Source organism: Heteronotia binoei, chromosome 20, assembly GCF_032191835.1.
Source record: "Heteronotia binoei isolate CCM8104 ecotype False Entrance Well chromosome 20, APGP_CSIRO_Hbin_v1, whole genome shotgun sequence".
Taxonomy (NCBI): Eukaryota; Metazoa; Chordata; class Lepidosauria; order Squamata; family Gekkonidae; genus Heteronotia; species Heteronotia binoei.
The window spans coordinates 3,928,169-3,943,819 of NC_083242.1; positions in this window are offsets into that span (position 1 = coordinate 3,928,169).

Consider the following 15,651-nt stretch of genomic DNA (forward strand, 5'->3'; position numbering starts at 1 on the left):
TCCCGCGCTCGCCCAATCCGCTGCCGCCGCCGGGTTGGTTGTCAGGGCGACGAGGAGAAACTCATCCTCTCGAGCCTCCCTTCTGGCGAAGGGAGGGGTTGGAGTGCCGCCTCGTTGCCTGGCAACCGTCTCGGCTGCGGATTGGGCGACAGGGGATAGAGTAGGCGGGACCAAAGGCTCGGACGACGCCAAACCCGAGAATCCCTCCCGCAAGAAACCTCGCAGGGCAGCTCCCGCCAAAGTGGAGATCAGTTGTAAAAGCGGGAGATCTCCAGCCCCCGCCTGGAGGCTGGCAACCCTAGGTGCTAGGGTTGCCAATCCCCAGGTGGGGGCAGGGGATCCCCCGGTTTGGAGGCCCCCCCACTGCTCCAGGGTCATCAGAAAGGGGGGGATGTCTGCTGAGCACTCCATTATTCCCTATGGAGACTGTTTCCCATAGGGTATAATGGAGAATTGATCCGCGGGTATCTGGGCTCTGGGGGGGCTGTTTTTTGAGGTAGGGGCACCAGATTTTCAGCATAGTTTCAAACAGATTGGATCAGGGGGTCCAATTCTATGAGCCCCAAAAGAAGGTGCCCCTATACGTCATTATTTCCTATGGAAGGAAGGCATTTAAAGGTGTGCGTTCCCTTTAAATGTGATGGCCAGAATCTACGGCTCCGAATCGTGGGTTTTATACCGTCATCACCTGCGACTCCTTGAGCGCTTTCATCAGCGCTGCCTTCGCACCATCCTTAACATCCATTGGAGTGACTTTGTGACCAACACTGAAGTCCTCAAGCGGGCGGAGGTTACAAGCATCGAGGCACTGCTGTTGAAGACGCAGCTGCGCTGGGCAGGGCATATTTCTAGGATGGAAAACCACTGCCTTCCCAAGATTGCTCTGTATGGCGAACTTTCCACCGGCCATCAAAATAGAGGGGCACCAAAGAAGAGGTACAAGGACTCCTTGAAGAAATCCCTTGGCACCTGTCGCATCAACCATCACCAGTGGTCTGACCTAGCCTCAGATCGCAAAGCATGGAGGCACACCATCCACCAGGCTGTCTCTTCCTTTGAGAACGCACGCATAGCTGGTCTTGAGGACAAAAGAAGATCGAGGAAGAATCGCACTGCTACAGCACCAGCCACTGTGGCCGGATCTGCCTGTCCCGCATTGGTCTTGTCAGCCACCAGCGAGCCTGCAGCAGACGTGGACTACTGCACCCTTCTTAAATCTTCGTTCGCGAAGTCAAGCCGAGAGAGAGAGAGATGGCCAGAACTCTCTTTGGAGTTCACTTATGCTTGTCACACCCTTGCTCCTGTCTCCACCCCCAGAATCTCCTGGCTCCACCACCAAAGTCTCCTGGTCCACCCCAAAGTCCCCAGATATTTCTTGAATTGGACTTGGCAACCCTACCTCGTTATAACCCATGCCATTTTATATTTAACACGTTGCTTTAGTTTTGCATTCAGGGCCTAAGGAGAAAAAGGGCACACAGATGGGTCGTTAGTAAAGTTACTCCTTGATTACCCAGGTAGGGTTACCAGCTCTGGGTGGGGACATACTTGGAGATCTTGGGGTGGGGTTTGAGGAGGGGAGGGACCTCAGTTAGGTATAAAGCAAGAGAGTCCACCTGCCAAACTAACCACTTTCTCCAGGGGAACTGATCTCTGTAGTCTAGAGACCAGCTGTTATTGGACGAGATCTCCAGATGCCACCTGGAGATTGACAACCCTATTAAATGGCAAGTGCTTTCCCCCCTCCCCCACCAGTGTGACCCGCAGCAAGAGAGAAACAGACTAGACTTTGACTAAGGGACTGCTAATTTCTTTGCAGACTCCAGCCAGAGAGATAAAGCATCAGAGAGATACACCATCAAAGACATCTGCAGGAGCTGCTGGAGTTGAAAAGCACACAGGGGAAGAAAGCAGCCTTCCATTTCTTTAAGTTAACATTTCGGAACCGCTGTTTTCTTTGTGCTCCTGGGCCCCATTTGTCACGGGCTTGCCTTTGCTCGGAGCAGCGTCTCTGCAAACCTTGCTATGTTTATAGAAGTTATATGATTCGGTTATACCTGTGCTTGTAAAGTTGCTGGCTTTACGATCGTGGTTCATTACCTTGAAAACCATCATACCTTGAATGCTCTCTTTTGGAAGAAATTTAATAATCGCTTGAAAGCCGCAAGGGTGCTGCCGTGTATTGACTTGAATCCCTCCTCAGCTCTCCAACTGGAAAAAGGTAATTTAGGAGAAGGATGTACATTCTGCTGGGTTCCCAACCTCCAGGCAGGGGCTGGAGATCTTCCAGAATTGCAGCTGATTTCCGGGCTACATAAATCGTTTACGCATTTATTATTTATATAAAACATTATTTCTGCCACTTCTCCCAGAGGAAACAGCTGCTTCGGAAAGTGGACCGCATGGCAGTATACCCTGTGGTTCATCTCCTCACTAAATTCCACTCTCTGGAGCTCCACCCTCCAATCCCAAAGTATTTACGAACCCAAATTTGGCAACTCTGGTTACATCATGTACCAGCTCAGTCCTCTATGCACAGTCCTCTCAAATATGGGTAGTTTTCATGTTGTGTGAGAGGGTGAATCTTCAAAGTTTGGTACACGTTGGGTGTGTTTGCACTGCACTAAATAATGTGTTTTAGAACTGGAGTTCCAAAATGCATTATTTAGTGTAGTGTGAATGTGCCCACAGTCATTCATAAACCAGTGGCAAACCCAGGTTTTCAGTTGTGCTAACTAACTCAGAGGCTAGGTGCTTCAGCATTCCTTTATCATATCCTAATTTTTCCTTCCAGGGCTACCCGACTACAGTTTATATCATATATATGAACATATGAAGCTGCCTTCTACTGAATCAGACCCCCGGTCCATCAAAGTCAGTATCGTCTTCTCAGACTGGCAGCAGCTCTCCAGGGTCTCAAGCCGAGGTTTTTCACACTATTTGCCTGGACCTTTTTTAGTTGGAGATGCCGGGGATTGAACTTGGGACCTTCTGCTTACCACGCAGATGCTCTACCACTGAGCCACTGTCCCTCCCCTAAGGGCTTTTTAAAAATTATTTTTACAAACCAGGAACTCCTTTGCATATTAGACCACACATCCTCGATGTAGCCAATCCTCCAAGAGCTTACAGGGCTCTTAGTACAGGGGGCCTGCTGTAAACTCCAGGAGGACTGGCTACATCAGGGGTGCAAAGGAGCTCCTGCCACAAAAAAATAGCCCTGTTGAAAACTGAGCTGGTGCCTGTTTGAAGTTAGTTGAGAGCAGGGCTTTTTTTAAAAAAAGAAGGAATGCAGTTCTGGCAGGCTTGATGTCAGGGGGTTTGACCTAATATGTAAATGAATTCCAGCTGGGCTTTCCCTACCAAAAGCCCTATGTGAAACAGTGGCGACAACGAGGTGTGTGGTCTAATATGCAAATGAGTTCCTGCTGGTTTTTTCCTACCCAAGAAGCCCTGGTTGAGACTATATGTCCTGCGATGAAACATTGTGAGATTACTTTCGTGTTATATGAAAGAGGTTGTTGATACTGACGAACTGTGAAGCTGTATGATTTGTGGTTCGTGGATTATTGGATCTGAAGGAAAATGGAGTAGAGCTTTCCGTTGCTTGAAGATTTGTCGAAACAGGAGCTACAAGTCGACTCCCTGTACTTTTGCTGCTCTACTATCTTCCATGAATACACTCTTTGAGAGTTTTGTCTATGTCTCTATGTATTCGTGTATTCTCACCATTATCACATTATTGTATTGCTAGTATATAGCAACATATACTATATTGCTCTGCTCACGACCTGAGTTCGATCCCAGCGGAAGCTGGTTCAGGTAGCCGGCTCGAGGTTGACTCAGCCTTCCATCCTTCCGAGGTCGGTCAAATGAGTCCCCAGCTTGCTGGGGGGAAAGTGCAGATGACAGGGGAAGGCAATGGCAAACCACCCTGTAACAAGTCTGCCGTGAAAACGTTGTGAAAGCAACGTCACCCCAGAGTTGAAAATGACTGGTGCTTGCACAGGTGACTACCTTGACCTTTTCCAGTCTATAATCGTAGTAACTGGTCACTATTAATGGGTCATTTGTGGTTGTGTTTTTATTAACTTCCAGGTGGTAACTGTAGATCTCCTGGGATGACAACTGATTCCCAGGCGGCAAAGAGAAAATGGCTGCTTGGGAAGGTGGATCCTATGGCACTATACCCTGCTGAGGCCCTTCCCTTCCCTAAATCCTTCACTCCCCAGACTCTCCCCCCACCAAAAAAAAATTTCCAGGAATTTCCCAACCCTGAACTGACAACCCTAGAAATTCCTGTTGCTTGGGGGGGGGGCGGTGCTTGGAGAGGGCTGAGTTAGGGAAGGGGAGGAGCTCAGTGGCCATGTGACGCTATGGAACAGGAGTCCCCAACAGGGTCCCTGCGGGAGCCACGACCCCCACCAATTGTTGTAGAGGGTGGGCAGGACTTTGGCCCATGAGGGCTTCTGGTTGTCCACTGATTGGCTGTGCACATTTTTTAAAAGCTCTGCTTTGGCGATAGCGGCTGCCAGAGCACAAGGATCTACACAATATGGCGGAAGGGAAGCTGCGGCAGCCATTTTGTGGCTGGCTCCGCCTCCTGCAGCAGCCATTTTGTGGCTGTGCCAGAATTCTGAAAGTGCCCATGGACTGGAAGTGCCCATGGACTGGAAAAGCTTATAAAGTCTGCGCTCCGAAGCTGCTATTTCCTCCAGAAAGAGTGGAGTTTGGGGAAGAAGAAGAGTACATCAGGGGGAAGGAATGACAGTCTGGCCTTCACTGTTGCCATTTTCTCCAGGAGAACTGGTCTCTGCGGTCTGGAGAGCAGCTGTCATTCTCAGAAAAACTCCAGGCCATACCTGGAGGTTCGGAAACCCGACCCGCTATCAAAATCTCCTCATAAAACCCTCTGTAGCTCACCAAACACGTTGTGATAAAAAAGCTAATTTCCTAGTTGATTGGTTTTCTTTTTATGTCTTAAAAATGTTTATAGCTTGCCTCTCGATGGAAAAATCCAAGGCGGCTCCTTATGGATAGATGCCAGGGTAAAATGAGACCCACCACAACATGCCTGGGACGTCAGCATCCGCCTAAGCTGAGAGAACAACATAAGAGGGGCTTTGCTTCTGATCTAACAGAGCCCTTCAAAAGCTTTCATACATGGCTAGGGAAATCTTTCGCTGCCTCCTTGGCAGCCATTTTAAGAAGAGGTGCCAAATGCAAATCGGGAAACTCCTGGTGATTTGGAGATGGAGACCACATTGGGGGTATGCTGCCATATAAGGTTGCCAGGCCCAGTTCAAGAAATATCTGGGGGCTTTAGGGGTGGAGTCAGGAGACATTGGGGCGGAGCCAGGAGCAAAGTTGTAGCAAGCATGACTGAACACCAGAGGGAATTTTTGCAGTTACATTTAAAGGGACTGCACGCCCTTTAAATGCCTTCCCTCTGTTGGAGATCATGAAGAAGGCCTTCTTTTGGGGCTCATAGAATTGGACTCCCTAGTCCCATCTTTTTGAATCTTGGAGGGTCTCCATAGAGAGTAACGAGTGTGGGCTCTGGGCGGCTTACGACATTAAAAACCTTACAAAAAACATTAAACAAAGTACATCCAAACTAGAGAATATCCTAATTTCAAAATCTGTAAAATTAAAGAATCACAGAATCCAACATAACACGAGGTGCTGATAAGGTGCTCGGGGGAGGCCATGACTTCAGGGGACAGCCGATGGATCGATTAAAAAAGTCTGGGGGAAGAGCGCCATCTTACAGGCCCTGCGAAACTTGGATAAGTTCCACAATCCTTATTTCGCCCTGGAGTTTCCTCCTCCTCATAATTCTTCTTTAGTCTGCCGAGATACCGTTGTGTATTAAATCAAGAGCATTCAACGCGGGGGTGGCCAAACCGTGGCTCATGTTCTTTCACACATATTGTGTGGCTCTCAAAGCCCCCACCGCCTCGTTGGCCAGCTTGGAGAATGCGTTTAAAGTTGTTTTCTTTCCACTTCTCCCTCACCCATCTACCTTCCTTCCTTCCTCCCCGCCCCCTCCTTCCCTCCCAGCTCTCAAACACCACACGTTCATGTATTGTAGCTCTCAGACATCTGACATTTATTCTATGTGGCTCTTACGTTAAGCTAGCGTGGCCATTCTAGGAGGTTCTGCTCACCTCACTGAGCCCGAGGCTCCGTAACTGCTGTTTTAAAATTGTATTCATAATTTCAAATGGTTTAAACTGTTTTAACTTTTTAACTGAACCATTATTGTAATTGCTTTTATTGTTTGTCATTGATATTATAATGTTGTTAGCCGCCCTGAGCCTGCCTCGGCAGGGAGGGCGGGATATAAATATGAAAAATAAATTAATGAATAAATAACAAGAGCCTCCTGGACTCTGGGTGGTGGCCAATGGGGACTAATGGCTTAGTTACTGCACTTATTGTTGTGGGGAATTGGGAACTGGGTGTGGGTTTCGACTTAAGCGGGAGTTTGTCTTGTTGCTGATTGCACGAAATAAAGCAGAGCTGTTCTGTCTGGAACCCAGCATTTAATAGAGAATCACCTTGATCTTTCTCCACTCGGTCAAATTCATGCTGCATCTGAGACAGGCTTCCTGGACGAGTTCCCTTTAATTTCCTCACTGTCTTGAGTTAAATGATACTGTCTCTTCTTCCCCGCCCTGCCTTTGCAGACAGCGTCTCCTTTCAGACCTGTCACCTTGGCTGTTACAAAATGGCCTGATAAATGCAGTTTGTGGTCGCTGGGCATTATCGTCCATTAGCCAAATAACAATAATAACGAAGAAAAAGAATACTGGGCAGGTGACAGTGTGCAGGTCTTTTAAAGTTCTTTTTAACTTACTTGACCTGTCTCTTGTATGTACTGCCTTTTTTCTGTCTGAACATGTAATCTTTCAGCCAGTTTGGTGTAATGGTTAAGTGTGCAGACTCTTATCTGGAAGAACCGGGTTTGGTTCCCCACTCCTCCACTTGCAGCTTCTGGAATGGCCTTGGGTCAGCCATAGCTCTAATAGAGAGCCTGTTTGGTGTAGTGGTTAAGTGTGGGGGCTCTTATCTGGAAGAACCGGGTTTGGTTCCCCACTCCTCCACTTGCAGCTGCTGGAATGGCCTTGGGTCAGCCATAGCTCTAATAGAGAGCCACTTTGGTGTAGTGGTTAAGTGTGTGGACTCTTATCTGGGAGAACCGGGTTTGATTCCCCACTCCTCCATTTGCAGCTGCTGGAATGGCCTTGGGTCAACCATTGCTCTGGCAGAGGTTGTCCTTGAAAGGGCAGCTGCTGTGAGAGCCCTCTCAGCCCCACCCACCTCACAGGGTGTCTGTTGTGGGGGAAGGAGAAGGAGATTGTGAGCCACTCCGAGTCTCTGATTTGGAGAGAAGGGCGGGGTATAAATCTGCAGTCTTCTTTTTCTCTTCAACAGGGATTGTCCCTCCATTTTATTGTACACCCCTTGTATAGGGATTCTCATGTCCCTGGTATCCCAAATGCTGAGGCTCAAGGGGCAGTGCCAGAGTTTGTTTGTTTTTTTGTAGCAGGAACTCCTTTGCATATTAGGCCACCCCCCCCCTCATGTAGCCTATCCTCCTGGAGCTTACAGGAGGACCTGTACGAAGAGCCCTATAAGCTCTTGGAGGATTGGCTACATTAGGGGTGTGTGGCCTAATATGCAAAGGAGTTCCTGCTATCAAAAAAGCCCTGGGCGGGGCCTTGATGATGTCATGGGCCAGTGACATTACTGGTGACCTCATATTCTACAGCAGCCCTAATGGTAGCACTTCCTGTGAAAGAGAGCAGTCACTGTCCAACAGCATACCCAACAACAGTCACATTCTTCTGTTAAGTTATCTACTTGTACAGTCAGTGGACGGTAGCAATCAGAGTGTTGAACTAGGAGAGGGAAGACCCTGACTAAAACCTTACTCAGCCATAATATGCATTGTGTGATGTTGGGCCAATCTAACACTTTTCACCTAACCAAGAGAGCCAGTTTGGTGTAGTGGTGAAGTGTGCGGACTCTTATCTGGGAGAACCAGGTTTGATTCCCCCCTCCTCCACTTGCAGCTGCTGGAATGGCCTTGGGTCAGCCATAGCTCTCGTAGGAGTTGTCCTTGAAAGGGCAGCTGCTGTAAGAGCTCTCTCAGCTCCACCCACCTCACAGGGTGTCTGTTGTGGTCGGGGGGGGTGTGGAAGAAGGTAAAAGGAAATTGTAACCGCTCTGAGATTCAGAGTATCGGGCGGGATATAAATCCAATATCATCTTCTAACCTACCTCACAGAGTTGTTGTTAGGATAAAATGGAGGAGAGAAGAACCAGTGAAACCGACGGGCAGTAGGTTCAGAGTGGACAAACGAAAATACTACTTTACACAGAGAGTGATTAAAAGGTGGGGTTTACTTTCAGAGGATGTAGTGATGGCCACAGGAATGAAAAGCTTTAAAAAGGGATTAAATAAATTCTCATGGAAGATAGGTTTATCAATGGCTACTAGCCATGGAGACTGAGGGGAAGCTCCACATTCAAAGGCAGTTAGCCTCTGGAGCCCAGAGCCAGGAGGCAACATCAGGGAAAGGCCTTGGCCTCTCTGCCCTGCTGTTGGCCCTCAAGAGGAACTGGCTGGCCACTGTGTGAAACAGGAGGCTGGACTGGATGGACCCTTCCTGGTCTGATCCAGCAGGGCTCTTCTGATGTTCTTCTCAGGGGAAGGCCTCGGCCTCTCTGCCCTGTTGTTGGCCCTCCAGAGGAACTGGTTGGCCACTGTGTGAAACAGGAGGCTAGACTAGATGGAACCTCACTGATTTGATCCAGCAGGGATCTTCTGATGTTCTTCTCAGCGGAAGGCCTCGGCCTCTCTGCCCTGTTGTTGGCCCTTCAGAGGAACTGGCTGTCCACTGTGTGAGACAGGATGATGGACTATTGGTCTGATCCAGCAGGGCTCTTCTTATGTTCTTATGAAGGCTTCAGCTTCTGTGCCTTGTTATTGGCTCTCCAGAGGAACTGGCTGGCCACTGTGTGAGACATGAGGCTGGACTAGATGGATCCTCCCTGGTCTGATCCAGCAGGGCTCTTCTGATATTCTCCCCAAACATCATTCACAACCAGAGACTAGTTTTCTCTCTCATCCTGTAGATGTATCTCCTTTTCCCTCTGTGGTCAATTTACCTGCCCAGGACTGGCTTTGGACCCTGTGATCCGTCACAGCTGTATCCTTCAATTACCTGCCTCCCCCATTTTGTTCCCCAAGGGAGGTAAATAACATCATTTGCAGTCCTCCCTTGTACAGTCTGCGGGGTGATAATTCTGTTTCTCAAGTCTGCTTCCACATGGAAATCAATGCTCATTATTTCCTAAGGAAGTCTGCCTTCTCTTCCATTCTCCGTCTTCTCCCTGGCTGCTCCAGGTTGGAGGAGCTCCTTGCCATCCCATAATATGCATTTAACCAGGACTTCTTACTTTCTCCTCTGTATTCTCCTTTCTATAAAATTTGTCATGAAGAACAAGAAGATCGTAGATTTATACCCCACCGTTCTCTCTGAATCAGAGTCTCAGAGCAGCTTACAATCTCCTATATCTTCTCCCCCCCAGAATAGACACCCTGAGAGGAGGGTGGGGCTGAGAGGGCTCTCCCAGAAGCTGCCCTTTCAAGGACATCTCTGCGAGAGCTCTGACTGACCCAAGGCCATTCCAGCAGCTGCGAGTGGATGAAGGGGGAATCAAACCCTAGGGGAACTGACCTCTGTTGCCCAGAGGTCAAATGGAATGGCAGGGGATCTCCAGGCATCATCTGGAAATTGGCAACCCTAATAGGTGAGAAACAGACCTGCTAGGTCAACCAACTGCAGTTTGTTTTCTGTTCAACTGAGATTTAACTGCGGTTTAGAATCCTGTTTTGTAGGCGAGAGAAGAATTGCAGTTTGCCCTTTTGCCCGGTTCAGAGGTCGTAAAAAAAAAGCTGTGACTCCATTTCAAACTTGGGAGCCATCCCTTTTCCACGCAGGTAGAAGAGCCCCGTGGTCAGCTGCAGGAATGCAGTCCAAGCTCTGCTCACAACCTGAGTTTGATCCCAGTGGAAGCTGGGTTCAGGTAGCCGGCTCAAGGTTGACTCAGCCTTCCATCCTTCCGAGATCAGTAAAAGTAGTACCCAGCTTGTTGTGGGGGAAAGTGTAGATGACTGGGGAAGGCAATGGCAAACCACCCCATTAAAAAGTCTGCCATGAAAATGTGATGTGACATCACCCCATGGGTTGTGATGTCTCCTCATGGGTCAGTAATGACCTGGTGCTTGCACAGGGGTCTACCTTTTAGAGGCAGGGAGGGTGGAAGGGATTTGGCAAACCATATTCACCAATATCTCTGCTCTATTCTTGACGCTCAATCTCATTGCAAACTGAGGACTGGCACGGAAAGCTCTCAGCTCTGTTTCCCTTTCCCCAAACCACTTTCCTTTCTGCTCTTAAGCAGACACCTAAATATGTCCCACGTGTGAAACAGTCTGAGAGGCAACTGCTGGAATCCGAGACTTCATTAGGAGGCTGGTTCTCTTTCAGTGCATTTTGGCAGGAAGGGGGTCTCGCAGTTCTGTTGAACTGGTTTTCTTTGGAAGAGCAGGAGACAATATAACTTTTTTTTTTGATGCGTCGCTGCGCGCAACTTCACTTTCGAACGAAGGCGCAATCAATAAATGTCAAAAGAGTAATGAAAGAAATAAATGCCAGCTTTCTCCTGTGAAGATGTGCAAATGCTGTTTTCCGAGTCGTAAAGATCTTCAGGCGAAACCATCCGGGGATGAGGCGCATAAGGCTGATAGAGCCGGAATTGCATTCCAAAACTCCGTAGGCTGGGTGTAGCCAGGTTGCCAACTTCAAGTTAGGGGCTTGGAGAGATTGGGGAGGGAAGACATCTCGGCCTGGTCTATTGCTCCAGAGTCCCCCCTCCAGCCGACCCCTGCTGCTCCCTTGACTTAAAAACAAGGAGGGGGAATAAATTGGAAAGAGAGAAAAAGATATTGACGGCCTGTCATTTGGTTTGGGGAAAAGGTGGCTTCCCTGTCTGGCTCTGAAATGCAGAACAGAGCCCCCGCCCTCTGCCAAATCCCCCTGCCCTCTAAATTTTCCTTGTCTACAGAAGAAGACACACTGATTTCCACCCCCAATTTAATTGCTGTTTTGCAGTACGCACCAATTTACGCGCAGAGCTGGGAACTGCGCCACTGTTCTCTCGTGGTCCCCTCTGTCATTACCCTTTATTCCCCTGCTTCTGTCCTGGAGAACAGAACTGATGAACTGGGAGATGGGGAGGGAAATTGGAAATGCGGTGCAAGATTTCGCATTCTTCTTTCGCTGGCTGCCACCCTGAGGCAGAGGCCAGGGAAACCAGGAAAACAGGGAACTTGAAAATTGGTTAGATGCCCTGCTGGTCGACTGTTGCGTCCTGGGACAAAAATAGGTTGCTCTGAAGCAGGAAATAAAAGAATCCCTAAATAGCTTGCGTTTTCCTGGGGAGATCATGGGAGATTTCCAACCAACGAAGCGTCTTAGGAAAAGGATGCTGCACAATCCACACAAGACACACATGCGCACACACAAACACACATTCATTTTAAAAACCAACAGGGTCAGAGGCGCATTGTAGGGCAGCTTTTTGCCATCCCAGGAATTGGGCTGAAATCATGTTTGTGACTCTCCAAGTGAGCTTCCAGAATGTTTGGCACCACAGCACGTTCTGCAATAAGCACGCACTTAAAAAAAAAAAAAAAGATGAGAGGAGATGCAAAAATCTTGATTGGGAAGGGTGGAGGGGACCTTTTGACCTATTGCTGGGGCAACTGGTACTGTAACCTGATTTGCTGAGCTGGGCTGGCAATTAACTGACCAGTGAATCCACCCCCAGGCCCTGGCTGGTATCAGCAGTGATGGAGACGAAGGAAGATCTTTTTACAGAAACACAGAGCTGGAAGGGGTTCCAAGGGTCATCTAGTCCAACCCCCTGCACAATGCAGGAAATTCACAGCTATCTCCCCCCCTCCCCTCAGTCCCCAAGTTGACCCCTGACCTGTGCCTAAAGGGAGGCAAAAAACAAAACAAAACCCTCCAGGATCCCTTGCCAAACTGGCCTGGAGAAGTGGTGAACATGATTTCCCTGGGCATGTAAAAAAGGACCATGAGAACTAAGCGCTGATGCAGCCTTCCCTGCCCTCCTTCTCATGATCTGCCTAATTCACAGGATCCTCATTGCTGTCAAATGGCCATCGAGCCTGTTTAAAGACTTCCAAGGAAGGAGAGCCCACCAGCTCCCGAAGGGGAAGCCTGTTCCACTGAGGAACCGCTCTAACGGTCAGGAAGTTCTTCCTAATGTTGAGCCAGAAACTCTTCTGATGTAATTTCAGCTACTGGATCTAGTCTGATCTTTGGGGCAGCAGAAAACAGCTCTTGCTCCATAGGATGAATGTCAGAAGAATGCATCCCATAATGTACAAAAAGAGAGAAGTCATGGCAACTATTGTCAGCTTTGGTACTGGTCCTGGGAAGGTGCCGTTTTATATATTTACTGTACAATGCTATATAATGTTATGCCCTTGTAAGTCCACTGAATGGGCTTTGAAGGGCATAAGTATACCTAGATTTGCACTATTAGAAGGTAGTGGTTCCTATCAGGGCTTTTTCTTTTTTTGCAGGAACTCCTTTGCACAGGGCTTTTTTGGGGGTAGAAAAAGCCCAGCAGGAACTCATTTACATGTTAGGCCACACCTCCTGACGCATAGGCAACTGGAACTGCATTCCTGTGTGTTCCTGCTCAAAAAAGCCCTGCCTTTGCATATTAGGCCACACCCCTTGATGTAGCCAATCCTCCAAGAGCTTACAGGGGTCTTCATACAGGGCCTACTGCAAGCTCTTGGAAGACTGGCTACATCAGGGGGTGTGGCCTAATATGCAAAGGAGTTCCTGCTACAAAAAAAGCTCTGGCTTTTATCATTTTTTGCCATTTTGTGACCCTTTTACAGTGACAGTGCTCTGAGCTGTAACCAACGAGCTCTAGATCCTGAGCGTCCTGCTGCCTTTTCAAAGTCAAAACACCAAATTCTCCCAGCACGTTTGAGAAGCAATTCGTTCTTTTGCCCATCAGATGCGTTTCCTGTTTCTAAGACCAAAGTCTCCATGGTGATTGACCACACTGGTTAATAAGAAATAAAAATTAGAACGCTTTTCAGGATAAAAATTAACGCCATTGAACAAATACTTCTGTTTTGAGAGCCACTGTATAGCAGACGGAGTAGTAGAAGAGAGCACCTTAAAGACAAAACAGAATTTGTGGCAGGGGACCAGCTTTCGTAAGTCACTGCTCACTGCTTCAGATTCACTCGTTATGGATGGAGAGTCAACCCAGGATCCAAGAGAGGACGGTCTGAACGCCATAGGTGGCCAAACTTGCTTCACATAAGAGCCACATAGAATGAATGTCAGATGTCTGAGAGCCGCAAGCCATGAACATCAGACATTTGAGAGCTGCAAGAAGGAAGGCAGATGGGGGGGAAGGAGAGGTGTAAAGAAAGCAACTTTAAATGCATTCTCCAAGCCACGCAATATGGCTTGGCTTGGCAAGGTGATTTAAAGAGACAAATGCTTTCTCAAGCTGGCTGGCAGGGTGGTGGGGGCTTCAAGAGCAAGTGATAGAGCCACATGTTTGGCCACCCCTGCCATAGAAGTCTGTTGGGTGACCTGAGGCCATTCACTCTGCCAGGGTTGTAGCAGAAAAGAGAAACTGGAGGAAGACAAAATGATGAGACTCTTTGGGTTCCTGTATTGTCTGGGGAGGGGAGACAAGGTATAAATATACAAAAAAAACTCAGTGTTTTTCATTTCAGTATTCTTAAGACATAGTCCCCACAGCTCTGGGTTTTTAGAGCTAGTTTGGTGTAGTGATTAAGAATGCAGACTCTTATATGGGAGAACCAGGTTTTATTCCCCATTCCTCACCCAGGTGCAGCTAGTTGGGTGACCTTGGACCAGTCACAGTTCTCTCTGAGCTCTCTCAGCCTCACCCACCTCACAGGGTATCTGTTGCGGGGAGGGGAAGGGAAAGGAGACTGTAAGTCACTCTGAGTGAAGGGTGGGGTATAAATCCAGTTTCTTCTCCTCCTCTTCTTCCTCCTCTCATATTCATTTACTTGGTGTCAGTTTGATTAATAATACAAAGAAAAAGCAAAAGAAATTCTCATTACACCACAAGGAAAACAAAAACCAAAACAACTGCATTTGTCAGACAGAAATTGATGAGAAAGAAAATAAAGGCATGAAAGAGAAGAGGCGTGGGTGGCGAGAAAGGAGAACAGATTGAAAACAGGGGTTTTAAAATACTAGGCTCAAAAGAAAACAAAGAAGCAAACAAAATACCTCCTACACTTTGAAAAATGTTCCGGTTCTCTGAATATGAGGAGGAGGAAGAGAAGAAGAGATTGGATTTATAACCCGCCCTTCACAAAGTCTCCAAATGGCTTACAATCTCCTTCCCTTCTTCTCCCCACAACAGACACTCTGTGAAGTAGGTGGGGCTGAGAGAGCTCTGAGAAAACCTGTGACTGACCCAAGGTCACCCAACTGGCTGCATATGGAGGGGAGGGAATCAAACCCAGTTCTCCAGATTAGAGTCTGCCGCTTTGAACCAACACACCGATCTGGAGGGGGCCAGGATTGAAACTGGGATTTCATGCGTGCCACCAGCCCTTCCACCCAGCCCCGGCCCTCTCTTGACTGATCGGACTTCAGATGTGCATCTAAAAAAAAAAAGTTATGCCGGGATCACCAAAAGTGTTTTTACACATAACGCTCAACGTGCTCTTGAAACGCTGTTGGGGGTAGTGGGCTACGCGGATCAGAAAGCCTGTAAGCTGGAGGGGCTCATGGCATTTTTAAGATGTAACCAAAAATCCCTCCAAAGAAGCGATTAATGCTCTGTGGACTTTTCTGCCTGGATAAGTCTGTTAGCATTTACACAGTGAAGGCACTCCGCTGTCGATGAAGGGAACGGCACCATCTGATCTTCCGAAATCGCATGGCAGCCCCAGAAAATGCAAGGAAAGGGGAAGGAGGGAGGGAGGGGGGGGAAGTGTGCTTATCCTTATCATGCGCGCAAAACGGCTCGACAACGGTATTGCAAAATTCCTTTTCCCCACCGGCTTGAAAAAGCGTTATCATCATTCTCTGGGAACTGTCCTTGGTGCTGATTTCCGATGCGTTCCTCCCAGCATCTAGGAAGAGTACAGAGGGTTAGCCTAGAAAAAACTGCCCGGGAGAAAGCCGTTTGGCATTTTGACAGAATGGAGTGGGCTTCTTCCCAGGGTCTTGGGCTTGTGGACTGAACCAGAGAGGGAGCTGTTCGACGGAGAGGACGGGAGAACCAAATCAAGGGAATCTCCTATTCAAAAGAGGCAACTGGCGATCAATTTTCCCATTGGGAGAGAAGAGAGGGGAGGAGATGTAGAAGGATAATAGTTGGAGGCTGGCATTGAATTAACTACCTATCCATTGTTGCCACTGACAGGCTGTCGCACGGTCTTTAGGATTACAAGTAAGAAGTTTGTGAGCCCGAAGAGCTGCAGACGAAAACATCAGACCGATTCTTTCACTTCGGGTCACC